Source organism: Chiloscyllium plagiosum, unplaced genomic scaffold (assembly GCF_037043375.1).
Source record: "Chiloscyllium plagiosum isolate Xiang-an unplaced genomic scaffold, Cpla_swu_hap1 HiC_scaffold_21, whole genome shotgun sequence".
Lineage (NCBI taxonomy): Eukaryota > Metazoa > Chordata > Chondrichthyes > Orectolobiformes > Hemiscylliidae > Chiloscyllium > Chiloscyllium plagiosum.
Genome location: NW_028270159.1, coordinates 19470183 through 19486192, shown reverse-complemented (window position 1 = coordinate 19486192; position 16010 = coordinate 19470183). Strand labels below are relative to the sequence as shown.

Sequence of the window (16010 nt, the reverse complement as noted above, 5' to 3'; positions counted from 1 at the left end):
CCCAGGGGGGGAAAAAAAAGCTAGACCTTGTCTATTTATAAAATCATGAGGCATGGACAGGATAAACTTCTATAAACATCACACCTCAGCCTCTGATGCTCCAGAGAAAACCGCCCCAGCCTATTCAACTTCTTGCTTTTGCTCAACTCATCCAACCCTGGCAACATCCTTGTAAATCTTTTCTAAACCCTTTCGAGTTTCACAACATCCTTCCAATAGCTATGAACCTACACTCCAAGATCTTTGTTCAGCAACACTCAAGAACCTTATACATTTAATGTTAAACCCATTAAGATTTGCTTTCCCAAAATGCAGCACCTGACATTTATCAGAATTAAACTCCATCTGCCACTCCTCAGTCCATTGATCCATCTGGCCAAGATCCTGTTGTAATCGGAGGTAACCCTCTTCGCTGCCCACTACACCTCCAATTTTGGAGTCATCTACAAACATCCGAACTATACCTCTTACATGATTTGGATGTGAGCATAAATACAAAAAGTAGAGGACACAGCACCGATCCTTGTGGCATTCCACTGGTCACAGGCATCCTGTCTGAAAAACAACCCTCCACCACCACCATCTGTCTTCTACCTTTGAACCAGTTCTGTATCCAAATGGCTAATTCTCCCTGTATTCCATTAGATCTAACCTTGCTAATCAGTCTCCCATGGGGAACCTAGTCGAACTCCTTATTGAAGTACATATAAATCCAGTTCTGAGACATGACTTGCCACGCACGAAGCCATGTTGACTAGTCCTTGCCTTTCCAAATACATGTAATTTCTGTCCCTCAGGATTCCCTCCAACAACTTGCCCACCACCGAGCTTCCCACAGTTCTAGGGTACCCCTGATCAGGTCCTGGGAGTTTGTCCACTTTTAAGTCATCCCATTTGCCTACATTTGGCCCATATCCTTCTAAATCTTTCCTATTCCTGTCCAAATTTCTTTTAGATGTTGTAATGGTATCTATAGCTACTACTTCCTCTGGCAGTTCATTCCACATACAAACCACAAAATATTGCACCTCACGACTCAAATCTTTCTCCCTTTACTTTAAGAATATAGCCCCTAGTTTTGAATTCTGCCAATCTAGGGAAGAGACCTCTGCTATTCAGAGTGTTCTGGATTCAATGCCATGTTTGTTGCAACTAAAGTTACATTTAATTCTATTGAGGAGATAAATCTAATGATGCTCTGCCACTATCAATAGTTTCAAATTCATATTTTAAGAAATAGCATTAGACTTCAGACCATACAAGTGCATTTACTCCCTAGTCAGGCCAAATTGCAATGCTACTATTATTACATATCACGATTTGGAGGTGTCTGTGTAGGACTAGGGTGGACAAAGTTAAAAATCACAACACCAGGTTATAGACCAACAGGTTTATTTGGAAGTACTAGCTTTCAGAGTGCCACTCCATCAGGTGGTAAAAGGAGCAGGTGCTCAGAAAGCTAGTGCTTCCAAATAACTTGGTGTTGTGATTTTTAAACTTACATGTTGTGATCAATATGACTACAATCTCTAGTCAATTCTTCCTTACTGATTTCTGATAAATGAGGATTCTCTTTTTTTTAAAAAGCACTGATTGGAGCAGAGTATGTAGTCGAAGGAGGGCAGGAGTGTGCACTAACAGTTGGAGGACCAAGATGCTCTGATAATAATGCTTGGAGGAGCTTGTAACCAATCTGTTAGAACAGTGACAACATTTCCATCAAGCTGCAGTATGCTTTGCGTCATATCTTTGATGTGAGTAAAGCAGCAGAGGATTGAAAAAGTAAATCTTGAGCCCTGGATCCGAAAACGTTTTAAAACAACAAAAGTTAGGGTCTAGACTAGCTCTTAACTTTTTTTTTGGGGGTGGGGGCATGGGTGGGGAGGCTGGTCTGGTCTCTAAAAGATGTTCTTCTTTGTAAATACCAATGCAAAGTCTTCATTAAGGACCTCACCCACTTCCTCCAGCTCCACACAAATTCCCTGCTTTGTCCTTGAGTGAACCTACCCTTTCCCTAGCTACCCTCTTGCTCCTTATGTATAAAAGCACTTTGGAATTTTCCATAATCCTTTTAACAAGGACATTTCCTGGCCCCTTTTAGCTCTCCTAACTCCCGAACTCATTGTTTGAACATATTTCCTGCTATCTTGGTATTCTTCAACGGGTTGGTCTATCATCAGTTTCCTAAACCTTGCGTATGTCTCCTTTTTCTTGGAAGAAGCTCAATTTGTCTCATCCATCCAAATGTTCCTGAATCTTGCTATCCTTATTCTTGATATTCATAGGAACATGTTGGTCCTAAACACTAAGTCAACTGGTATTTAAGAAAAGATTCCCACATGACAGATGCAAACCTACCCTCAACATTCAGCCCCAATCGACATTCCTCAGTTCCTGCTTAATATTGTTATAGTTAGCCCCCTTCACAATTTAGTACTTCCACCTGAGGACTACTCTTACCCTTATCCTCAAGTAGTTTAAAGTTTACAGAATGATGGCCACTGTTCCCTAAATGATACCCACTGAAACTCTGATCACCTGGCTGGACTTATTCTGCAATATCCAGTCTAGTATGGCACCTTCCATAGTTGGGCCAATTACATTGCTTCAAGAAACCCTCCTGCATGCGCCTCCAAGGGGTGCCCAAAGTGGCACTTTATCCAAATGAGATTTTAAATTTCAGGAGCCACTGCAAAGGAACATGTGGAGAATGTGGTGGTATGGACCAGAGCAAACCCCCTCAAAATATATTTTCAAAAAAGATAGACTAGACCTTAAAGTTTTAAAGTAAAAAAAAACTTAGCTCTATTGGAAGACTTAAGATTATTTTACTACTAAACAGTAACTATTCCAATAAAGTAACATCCCATAAAACAGGCCCTTGATAACAGCAAAATACATTATCTCTCAGGCAATTCTCCAGCCCAGGAGGAAAAGCAGAAATATTCAGAGGGAGTAGCAGAGAAAAATATAATGCAGCTTCCAAACCTAGCTTCAAAAAGACCCCAGCAGCTGCTGCTGCTGCAGAAAAATTAAAATTAAGTCTGGTTCTGTGGAGGCTTCAGCAGTCAGGCTGCTTCTATTGTTCCAACTTATATAAAAAAAATGAAGGCCTCACAAGCAGTTTACGTTATTGGATTTAAGTAGAAAGCTCTTCACCTCCTCAGTCTTAAAACCTCAAAACAACCCAGGACAAAAACACACCTCAAAGCCACAGTATTGCCACAGAGGTCTTACGGTATTTTTTGGAGGCTGACATTTGGCTGAAAAGGAAAAATGTGGTCCAAATAAATGAGATAGCTTACTTTTCATACAGTCAAAAAGAATGTATTTCACTTGTCAAAGAGAAGGTGAAGACCATACACAAAAAAAGGGGCTCCAACTCTAAGGAACAGAGTTGGAGTCTTCCAGAGGTCTCAAAAAGCACTACAGGAAATGAAGTCCACATAAGGAAATTCAGTGACAGTTCTCTGGGGATCCCAGAAGTTATCCTCAAACAGGACCGTACGTAGTCAAAAATTAGGGAGAAGATCACAATAAAAAAAAACACGACCACCTCAGGTGGGAACCCTCCACAAATGGTGACTGCTTCAAATGGACATACCAGAAAGGACAAGCTCCCTGTAGTGACTCTTCAATGGCCTTCACAGAAGGGACAATCATCTACTTATCATACACACCTCAACCAAACCTGGAAAGCAACCGGGGGGGGGGGGGTGGGGGGGGGAAGTTTCCTTTTTCCACGCTCTGCCTGCCTTGCTCCCTCCCTCTGGTTTCTGAGCCCGCCTCAGGCGACCCACTGTGTGGAGTTTGCACGTTCTCCCCGTGTCTGCGTGGGTTTCCTCCGGGTGCTCCGGTTTCCTCCCACAGTCCAAAGATGTGCAGGTCAGGTGAATTGGCCATGCTAAATTGTCCATAGTGTTAGGTAAGGGGTAAATGTAGGGGTATGGGTAGGTTGCGCTTCGGCGGGTCGGTGTGGACTTGTTGGGCCGAAGGGCCTGTTTCCACACTGTAATGTAATCTAATCTAATCTAATCTAATCTGTGTAAGTGACCTACAGCATTGCTGAAGCTACCCACATCCCACCCACCCCCATCAGTTCAATGGGATTAGAGTTATAGAGTCAGATGTACAGCACGGAAACAGACCCTTCAGTCCAACCTGTCCATGCCAACCAGATATCCCAACCTAATCTTGTCCCATCTGCCATCATCTGGCCCATATCCCTCCAAATCCTTCCTAGTCATAACCATCCAGAAGCCTTTTAAAAGTTGCGATTGTACCAGCCTCCACTTCCTCTGGCAGCTCATTCCATACACATACCACCCTCTGCGTGAAAAAGTTGCCCCTTAGGTCTCATATCTTTCCCCACTCACCCTAAACCTATGCCCTCTAGTTCTGGACTCCCCGACCCCAGGGAAAAGACTTTGCCTATTTATCCTATCCATGCCCTTCAATTTTGTAAACCTCTAAAGTCACCCCTCGGCCTCAGACGCTCCAGGGAAAAGAGCCCCAGCCTATTCAGCCTCTCCCTATAGCTCAAATCCTTCAACCCTGGCAACATCCTTATAAATCTTTTCTGAACCCTTTCAAGTTTCACAACATCTTTCCCATAAGGAGGAGAGCAGAATTGCACGTAATATTCCAACAGTGGCCTAACCAATGTCTGTATAGCCGCAACATGACCTCCCAACTCCTGTACTCAATACTCTGACCAATAAAAGAAAGCATACCAAACACCTTCTTCACTATCCTCTCTACCTGCAATACCACTTTCAAGGATCTATGAACCTGCACTCCAAGGTCTCTTTGCCCAGCAACACTCCCTAGGACCTTACCATTAAGTGTATAAGTCCTGCTAAGATTCGCTTTCCCAAAATGCAACACCTTGCATTTATTGGAATTAAACTCCATCTGCCACTTCTCAGCCCATTGGCCCATCTGGTCAAGACCCTGCTGTAATCTAAGGTAACCCTCTTCGCTGTCCATTTACGCCTCCAATTTTGGTGTCATCTGCAAACTAACTGTACCTCTTATGCTCGCATCCAAATCATTCATGTAAAATGACAAAGTACAGGACCCAGCACTGATCTTTGTGGCACACCACAGATCACATGCCTCCAGTTTGAAAAACAACCCTCCATCATCACCGTCTAACTTCAAGCCAGTTCTGTATCCAAATGGCTAGTTCTCCCTGTATTCAGTGAGATCTAACCTTGCAAATCAGTCTCCCAATGGGATCCTTGTCAAATGCCTTACTGAAGTCCATTTGGATCATATGTACCGTGCTGCCCTCATCAATCCTCTGTTACTTCTTCAAAAAACTCAATCGTTCATGAAATACATGTACATTCTGTCCCTCAGGATTCCCTCCGACAACTTGCCCACCGACGTCAGGCTCATTGGTCTATAGTTCCCTAGCCTATCCATACCACCCTTTTTAAACAGTGGCACCATGTTAGCCAACCTCCCATCTTCCAGCACCTCACCTGTGACTATTGATGATACAAGTCTCTCAGCAAGAGGCCCAGCAATCACTTCTCTAGCTTCCCAGAGTTCTAGGGTACACCTGATCAGGTCCTGGGGATTTATCCATCTTTATGCGTTTCAAAACAATCCAGCACTTCCTCCTCTGTAATATGGATATTTTGCAAGGCGTCACCATTTATTTCTCTACAGTCTATATCAGGAATGGGGAACTTGCAGCCTCAAGGCTACATGCAACATTCTAGGCCATTGTGTGTGGCTTTTTGAATGAATCCAAATTTTGCAGAGCAAATCTTTTATTTTTTAATTAACGTTTTTTCGTCCTTTATTTTTACTTGAATCTTAAAAGTGAATCTTTAAAATACCAGAGAGAATAAAAGAAAATTCAATGAAATAATCCTCACAGACGGAAGAATATATAATTGAGGTTTCTTGGATGCGGCCTTATTAGATTACAACTAACATAATGCGGCCTTCCAACATGAAAAGGTTCCCCACCTCTTCCATATCCTTTTCCGGATAAGTACTGAGGCAAAATACTCTTATCTCCCCATTTTCTGCAGCTCCACACAAAGGCCACCTTGCTGATCTGAGGGGCCTATTCTCTCCCCAGTTACCCTTTTGTCCCGAAAATGTATTTGTAAAAACCCTTTGGATTCTCCTTAACTATTTGCCAAAGCTATCTCATGTCCACTTTTTGCCCTCCTGTTTTCCCTCTTAAGCAGAGTCCTACCGCATTTATACCCTAAGGATTCACTCTATCTATCCTGTCTATACCTTAGATATGCTTCCTTCTTTGTTAAAAGCAAACCCTCAAATTTCTTTAGTCATCCAGATTCTCAATACCTACCAGCCTTTTCTTTCACCCCAACAAAAATATACTTTCTCTGGATTCTCGTTATCTCATTTCTGAAGGCTTCCCATTTTCCAGCCGTCCCTTTACCTGCGAACATCTGCCCCCAATCAGCTTTTGAAGTTCTTGCCCAATACCATCAAAATTGGCCTTTCTCCAATTTAGAACTTCAACTTTTAGATCTGGTCTATCCTTTTCCATCACTATTTTAAAACTAATGGAATTATGGTTGCTACCCCACTGACACCTGCCCTGCCTTATTTCCCAAGAGTAGGTTAAGTTTTGCACCTTCTCTAGTCGGTACATTCACATACTGAATCAGAAAGTTTTCATGTACACACTTAAATTCCTCTCCATCTAAACCCCTAACACTATAGCAGTCCCAGTCTTTGTTTGGAAAGTTAAAATCCCCTACCATAACCATGCTATTTTTCTTACAGATAGCTGACATCTCCTTAAGTTTTTTTCTCAATTTCCCTCTGGCTATAATACAATCCCAATAAGGTGATAATCTCTTATTTCTCCGTTCCACCCAAAAAACTTCCTGGATGTATTTCCAGGGATGTCCTCCCTCAGTACAGCTGTAATGCTATCCTTATCAAAAAAATGCCCGCTCCCTCCTCTCTTGCCTCCCTTTCCATCCTTCATGCAGCATTTGTATCCTGGAACATTAGCTGCCAGTCCTGCCCATCCCTGAGCCATGTTTCTGTAATTGCTATGATATCCCAATCCCATGTTCCTAACCATGCCCTCAGTTCATCTGCCATCCCTGTTCGGCCCCTTGCATTGAAATAAATGCAGTTTAATTTATTAGTCCTACCTTGTCCCTGCCTGCCCTGACTGTTTGACTCGCTTCAGTCCTCAACTGTACCAGTCTCAGATCGATCTCTTTCCTCATTATCGCCCTAGGTCCCACCAACCCCCCCCCCCCCCCGACCTTACTAGTTTAAAATCCTCCTGAGCAGCTCTAGCAAATCTCCCTGCCAGTATATTAGTGCCCTTCCAATTTAGGTGCAATCTGGCTTTCTCGTACAGGTCACTTCAACCCCAGAAGAGATTCCAAATGATCCAAAAATGTGAATCCTTCTCCCACACCCCAGCTCCTCAGCCATGCATTCATCTGCTCTATCCTCCTATTCTTGCCCTCACTAGCTCGTAGCACCAGGAGTAATCCTGATATTACCTCGAGGACCTCCTTTTTAAATTCCTGCCTAACTCTAATCTCCGTTCAGAATCTCAACCTTTCCCTTCCTATGTCGTTGGTTCAATGTGGACAATGACGTCTTGCTGGCCCCTCTTCCTAGTGAGAGTATTCTGCACCCTCAGACATCCTTTATTCTGGCACCAGGGAAGCAACACACCATTCTGCTTTTTTGCTGATGGCCACAGAAACGTTGGTCTGTATTTCAGACTAGAGAATCCTCTAACACAATTGATCTCTTGAAACCAGACATACCCCTCGTTGCATTAGAGCCAGTCTCCATACCAGAAACTTGGCTGTTCGTGCTATGTTCCTCTGAGAATCCATCACCCCCTACATTTTCCAAAACAGCATACCTGTTTGAAATGGGTATAGCTACAAAAGACTCCTGCACTAGCTACCTATCTCTTACCTTTCCTGGAGTCAACCCATCTACGTGTATCGGAGACTTTTCCCCCTTCCTATAACTGCCATCCATTGCATACAGTTGCTGTTGCAAATTCCTCATTGGATCTGTTGGAGAGGTAGTTAGAAGCATTCGATCTGTAAGACTTGCAACCAACAGCATTTATAGCAGATATAATCCACAGTAACCCTCAAACTCTAAACTCCCACATCTGACAAGTAGTGCATATCACTATTAAAGGCCATTTTTGCTCCTTCACAACCTACAGACTCAAAATAAAACAGTCTTATTCCTCTACAAACACTGCCTCAGGTTGAAATAAGCCATAGCTATTAATTTAAGTTTACTCAAGAGACATATCTCCAAAAACAAAGAAAGAACCCACTCTACTCACTATTGCAGTCTTACTGTAGGCCACACTTAAAACAATTAACTTCTGATTCTGTGCTGTGAACTTCGCCCAACAGGTCCCCCCCAAGGTCAGTTGTGAATTTCCTGTTTGTTAATTTTCCCAGATGCACTCTGATGTCCAGCAATACATGAATTCAAACAGCAAAGGCAGCGTCAGTTTCTTGCTCTCTCCCCTGCACTGACCTCACCATGTGCTTCCTTTGTCTGTCCTTCTCCCTGTTAAAAAAAAGGTTTTGACTTTTTTCCCCCCAAAAGTTCCAAAACAATGCAACAGCATATAAAACAGTAATTGCTGCTCCTGGAGTTCGAGGAAACACATCCAGCACCTAAAATTGACATAGCGAGCACTTGCTAAATCTGTTGCCTGTTCAGGAGGCAAGGCAGCAACACACCACGCACACGAGCAATGTAATCCCTTAACCCATCTTTTTATTCATCTGCAGACTCACTACTGCCTCTTGATAAATTCCTTCCTAACTTTCTTGGGTTCATCACCAAATCAGTTACTGTACATCTAGCCTCATCTAAACCATTGACAGATAATTTTAAAAGATAAGAATTAAACCAAGTACAATTCCACCCAACGGGTGGAGAAACGATGAAGAATGTATTTGTTATTTACACATTCCATATTGCATTTTATATTTTTTTAAACTGAAAATTTTTGAACTTTTCACAGAGACAGAGGTGGATCTTAACTTTCTAGTGGACTGAAAGATGGAAATAGTCAGAAAGAAATAAAGTGGACAGGCTTGACCAAGAATAGCTAATATGCATTCACACTTATCATCCAGCACAGAAAATTAAAAAGCTACCCCAAAAAGTGAGATAAGCAAAGAATAACTACAATTGATCATAAAAAGATGGGCTAAGTTTTCACAATCTAACCACAAAGTCTTTGATTTCATCTGCATGACTTTTTTTCTTCATTGTCAGTACATCACAGAAAGATGCTGTAAAACCTCCAACACACCACACATTTTTTATCTCCGATTCAAGTAAATCAAAACAATAACATTGAATATGCAACATAAATCATTTCCCAGCCAAATGAACACACGAGAATTAAAAATGAAGTAGTGTGAACTTTAATCATATGCATTATCGCAGTCTAAGGCTATATTGAGATATCAGAAAAACGTGACATCCAGAAGAACAAAACTAATCTGTTCTATTCTCGAGCATTCAAACAGTTAAAATAACAATAATTTAAACTACTTGGAGAAAACAAAATTGGCTCCTACTGTCATATCTGCTTGAATCAATTTCACTGGCTTTCTTCCCTGGATAAAAAAAATCCAGAAGTTTAAAAATAAACTGGATAGTCCTAGCGTGTTCTAGGCCAACACACAGAGCACTTCATGAGTTTAAAAGCAGCACTGAATTTATTTCAACCAACAATACATTGTTGAAATTTGCATGAATCTCAATCATACACAAAAAGAAACAAAATGCTACGATGCAATTTCTTTTTATTTCTACATCTACTAATTCAAAATACAGGAATACAAAAATCTGCACCAAAAGATGGGTAGGTTTGCACTTTCAATGTGTTTTACATAACATTTTACGCAGATAGATTAAGGTTTACGAAGGAAGTGGAATCTCTGGACAAGAGGAAGAAGGCAGCTAATGTTAGGATGAGATGTGAAGGCTCAGTTAGGTCGCTTGATGGTTAAGCTAGCCAGGAAAGATCTATAGAGAGCTCAGAAGAGCCAGGAGGAGACATGAGAAGAAGTTGCTGGCAGATAGGATCAGGGTAAACCCTAAGGCTTTCTATAGGTATTTAAGGAATAAAAAGAATGACAAGATTAGGGCCAATCAAGGATAGTAGTGGGAAGTGGTGTGTGGACTCAGGAGATAGGGAAGCACTAAATGAATATATCTCAACAGTATTCCCTCTAGAAAACGACAATGTTGTCGAGGAAATTACTGAGATACAGGCGACTAAACTAGGTGTGATTGAGGTTCACAAGGAGGAGGTATTAGAAATCCTGCAGAGAGTGTAAAAATAGATAAGTCCCCTGGGCCAGATGGGATTTAACCCAGGATCCTCTGGGAAGCCAGGGAGGAGATTGCCGTGCCTTTGGCATTGATCTTTAAATTATCATTGTCTACAGGAATAGTGCCAGAAGACTAGAGGATAGCAAATGTGGTTCCCCTGTTCAAGGGGAGTAGAGACAATCCTGGGAATTATAGACCAGTGAGCCTTACTTCAGTTGTTGGTAAAGTGTTGGAAAAGGTTATAAGAGATAGGATTTATAATCATCTAGAAAAAATGAATTTGATTAGGGTTAATCAGCACGGTTTTGTGAAGGGTAGTTTGTGCCTCACAAACCTTAAGAGTTCTTTGAGAAGGTGACCAAATAGGTAGATGAGAGTAAACTCGTTGATGTGGTTGTATATGGATTTCAGCAAGGTGTTCGATAAGTTTCCCCACAGTAGGCTATTGTACAAAATGCGGAGGAATGGGATTGTAGGAGATATAGCAGTTTGGATCAGTAATTAGCTTGCTGAAAGACGACAGAGGGTGATGGTTGATGGGAAATGTTCATCCTAGAGTCCAGTTACTAGTGGTGTTGGATCCACTGTTGTTCGTCATTTTTATAAACTACCTGGGTGAGGGCATAGAAGGGTGGGTTAGTAAATTTGCAGATGACACTAAGGTCAGTGGAGTTGTGGATAGTGACAAAGGATGTTGTAGGTTACAGAGAGACATAGATAAGCTGCAGAGCTGGGCTGAGAGGTGGCAAATGGAATTTAATGCGGACAAGTGTGAGGTGATTCACTTTGGTTGGAGTAACCGGAATGCAAAGTACTGGGCTAGTGGAAAGATTCTTGGTAGCGTAGATGAGCAGAGAGATCTCGGTGTCCAGGTACACAGATCTTTGAAAGTTGCCACCCAGGTTGACAGGGTTGTTAAGAAGGCATGCAGTGTTTTAGCTTTTATTAATAGAGGCATCGAGTTCCAGAACCATGAGGTTATGCGACAGCTGTACAAAACTCTAGTGAGGCCTCACTTGGAGTATTGTGTACAGTTCTGGTCACCGCATTATAAGGATGTGGAAGCTTTGGAAAGAGTGCAGAGGAGATTTACTAGGATGTTGCCTGGTATGCAGGGAAGGTCTCATGAAGAATGGCTGAGGGACTTGAGGCTGTTTTCGTTAGAGAGAAAAAGGTTGAGAGGTGACTTAGAGACATAAGATAATAAGAAGAAGTTTAGGTAGGGTGGACAGGGAGAGCTTTCTCCAAAAATGGTGACGGTGAGCACGAGGGGGCATAGCTTTAAATGGAGGGGTGATAGATATAGGACAGCTGTCAGAGGTAGTTTCTTTACTCAGTAAGGAGGGTATGGAATGCTTTGCCTGCAACAGTAGTAGATTTGCCAACTTTAAGTACATTTAAGTCGTCATTGGCCAAGCATATGGACATACATGAAATAGCGTAGGTTAGGTGGGCTTCAGATTATATGACAGGTTGGCGCAACAGACGGCCGAAGGGCCTGTCCTGCGCTGTAATGTTCTATATTTCATTCTATTTCAGACTGGACTCATAGCTGCATCAGTGAAATTCCAGGGCTTTTTCTTACTGCACAGCCCCCCTATTGACTTATACTTTTAATGTTAGAGCCCAAAAAGTTACAGTAAACAAGATTCAAACAACTTTTAATCCACTTAAAACAAAAATTGTCATGGCAGAAATGACAGACCAATTAGCAAAAAAACAAACAAGTGTTCTTATGCAGGTGACTCAGGAAAATTACAACCTCACATTAGAGCTTCTATCTTGCTACCAACCAGCAAACCAGATTCATGCAATGTTTAACTTCATCTTTATTTGGGCTGACAAGTACCAATTTGCTTTTGCAAGTGCTGTCATTTAACATGCTGCTCAATTGCAGTTTAAATCAATTTTCCCAAGTTGGGAAAAAAAGATTGTTTTTCTAATTGACCTCCGTGGCCATCACATCCTGATGTGGGATGTGAACCTGGAACTTCCGGAATGCAAGTAGACTACTTCTGCATATAATTCGTCACAAGATACTTAATGTACACACATTGACTGAAAAATTTTAGCTAGCTCAGGATTTAAATCCGATGATAACCATTACACAAAAAAAAACTACTGCAGATTTTGGGGATCTGAAATAAAATTACTGAAAATACTCAGCACCTGAAAAGAAAGAAATTAACAGGACCTTTCATCAAAACCATTGCACATGTCCTTGATTGCTCTTCCTCCACATCATACCATGGACTTCGTGTGCACAATAAATTTCACCATGAAAGTAAACTGAAAAACTCATGATTTGGAGATGCCGGTGTTGGAGTGAGGTGCACAAAGTTAAAAATCACAACACCAGGTTATAATCCAACAGGTTTAATTGGAAGTACTGGCTTTTGGAGCACCACGCACCACTCCATCAGGTGGTTCATAAACAGCACAAAATCCTGCTCTTAATGATTTATTGCTTGAGATTCTTCTGTATGACACATTGCACCATTAATGGCAGAGTGCTAATACATTTGGATAAGAGATTAGAGAACTACTAAACAATGCATTAAGCATTACGTTTTGTCAGAAGAGGAGATAATTGATAATTGTGGAAAAAAACAGAATGAGTGCTGCAGACAGCATTCTAACAAAAGGAAAGGCAAGGAAAGCTGGAATTCAGCTGTTATTTCTTCTGCTAGTTATCCTGTTTTTTTTCTCTGCTTTGTCGTCAATACCTAACGCAGCTTACAGCCAACAGTAAAGATAGAGACATGCATTAAGCAGTTCAAGGCTTGAACAACAGAATGCTGATCAATCTTGGGTTAAATGAGTGCCTCAATCAACAGGATTCCAATCTATTTCATGCAGTCAATCTTTGCCAAGTTAGCCACTTAGAGGCAAGAATTTTGAAGATTTTCCCAGCAAAACAGAACACCGTATGAATGATGTGCTTTACTTGTCAAGCCGACATCAGTTTACAGATCAGTCAGGCAAAAGTCAACTGCTTCTTCAAAAAGGGAGATTAAAAATAACTGCAATTCTAGGTTATTCTTTCTTGCAAAAGAAAAATAAGAGGACAAAACAAAGTGTTAAAATAGAAGAAACATGTAATTGACTATTGAAAACATTTACATTATCCAAAGCACTTTGCATCACGTCCTTTTAAATGTTAATCCTCCAGTTTTTTTTTTAATTCAAATGAATCACATTCTCAGTTTTGCTGCTACGGGATGCACAGTAGATACTGGGAAAAGATGGCTTACTGCCCTACTCCCCCAGTCCAGGAACTCCCCCATACGTTCGAAACACCACCCACATCCTCCAGGACTTGTGATTCCCCGGCCCCCAACGCCTCATCTTCACCATGGACATCCATTCCCTCTACACCTCCATCCTCCATGAACAGGGCCTCCAAGCCCTCCGGTTCTTCCTCTCCCGACATCCCCAACAGTACCCTTCCACTGACACACTAAGGGCGAGGACCAGTTCAGTCAAACTAATTTCTCCTTCGAATCTTCCAACTTCCTCCAGACCAAAAGGTGTAGCCATGCACACCCATACAGGCCCCAGCTATGCCTGTCTCTTTGTGGGCTACGTAGAACAGTCCATCTTCTGTAGTTACACAGGCACCACTCCACGCCTCTTCCCCGCTACATTGATGACTGCATCAGCACTGCCTCGTGCTCCCGCGATGAGGTTAAGCAGTTCATCAACTTCAACACATTCCACCCAGATCTTAAAATTCACCTGGACCATCTCCGACACCTCCCTCCTCTTCCTGGGCTTCTCCATCTCCATTAATGACATCCAACTTTACACTGACTTTTTTTAAAAACAAACCCACCGACTCCCACAGCTACCTGGATTACACCTCTTCCCACCCCACCTCCTGCAAAAATGCCATCCTGTATTCCCAATTCCTCCACCGTACCTGCTCCCAGGAGAAGCAGTTCCACCATAGAACACCAGATGGCCTCCTCCTTTAGAGATCACAATTCCCCTTCTCATGTAGTAGAAGATGCCCTCCAACGCATCTCACCCACATCCTGCACCTCAAACCCCACCCCACCCCTCCAACTGTAACAAGGACAGAACCCCCCCTGGTCCTCACTTTCCACCCCACCAACCTTCGCATTAACCATATCATCTGCCGACATTTCTGCCACTTCCAAACAGACCCCACCACCAGGGATACATTTCCCTCCTCACCTCTTTCCGCAAAGACCGTTCCATCCGTGAACACCTGATCAAGTCCACTCCCCCCAACAAACCACCCTCCCATCCTGGCACCCTCCCCTGCCACTGCCAGAATGGCGAAACCTGCGACCACACCATCTCCCTCGCCACCATCCAAGGCCCTAATGGAGCCTTCCACATCCAAAGTTTCACCTGCACATTCAATGTAATTTATTGTATCCGTTGCTCCTGATGCAGTCTTCTCTACATTGGGGAGACTAGATGCCTACTCGCAGAGCGCCTCAGGGAACATCTCCGGGACACTCGCACCAATCAACCCCACTGCCCAGTGGCCCAACATTTCAACTCCCCCTCCCACTCTGCCGAGGACATGGAGGTCCTGGGCCTCCTTTACCGCCTCTCCCTCACCACCCGACACCTGGAGGAAGAACGCCTCATCTTCCGCCTCAGAACACTTCAACCCCAGGGCATCAATGTGGACTTCAACAGTTTCCTCATTTCCCCTCCACCCCCACCTTACCGCAGTTCCAACGTTCCAGCTCAGCACTGTCCTCATGACCTGCCAGTCTCCCTTCCCACCTATCTGCTCCACCCTCCCCTCTGACCTGAGGTATCAACTCCATCCCCACTCCCATTCACCTATTGTACTCTGCTACCTTCTCCCAAGCCCCACCCCCCGCTTATTTCTCCACCCTGGAGGCTTCCTATCTCTATTCCTGATGAAGGGCTTTTGCCCAAAACGTCAATTTTCCTGCTCCTCGGATGCTGCCTGACCTGCTGTGCTTTACCAGCACCACTCTGATCTAAACACTGGCTTCCAGCATCTGCAGTCCTCACTTTTGCCTGTGACTTGCTGGAAACATGCACACAGCTGGAAGAGATCAGCAGGTCTGGCAACATCTGTGAAGAGAAATCAAAAAGGTAACGTTTAGATTCTCGTGACCCTTCCCGATATTGCCAATTTAGCAGATATTAAGTAAAAACCTGTTGAGGAACTGTCATCTGGCTATTTTTCTTGGAAATAATACAAGAACAGCAGAAGTGAAAAGTGTCAATTCTTTGTTTCAAGTGCATATATTGCTTCTCAACTGCAGTTCAGCTTAATTTTATGCTGATTAGTCAGCATTCACGTAGCATTGCACGAAATCCATAACAAAGTAGTTTGTATTAATAGAAGAGAGTGTACTTACTTTGAAACCATTCCATCACTTTGTTTTTCAAATGCACTCTGCACTACAGGTTCCAGAGTTAATGTAAAAACAGATCCACTCATTGCACGCTACACAAAGTTTGTGAATCCTTCCCTGTTCAACTGCATTCCCGTTATTACGGGAGAGAAATTTACAAGACCAATTACATGTAGAACATTTACTTTATTGAACAGTTAGAAGATCTGTGCTTGCATTCACAAACACAGACAATAGGTTATCCCAGAAACCAGGAAACAGGACAGCTGATAA

General features: G+C 42.7%; 1 protein-coding gene across 2 annotated transcripts in view; it reads right to left on the bottom strand.

The window, feature by feature from the left end:
- LOC122564877 (disabled homolog 2-interacting protein-like) overlaps positions 1 to 16010 on the bottom strand; it is a 699362-nt gene that overhangs the window by 640467 nt on the left and 42885 nt on the right. The window lies entirely within an intron of this gene.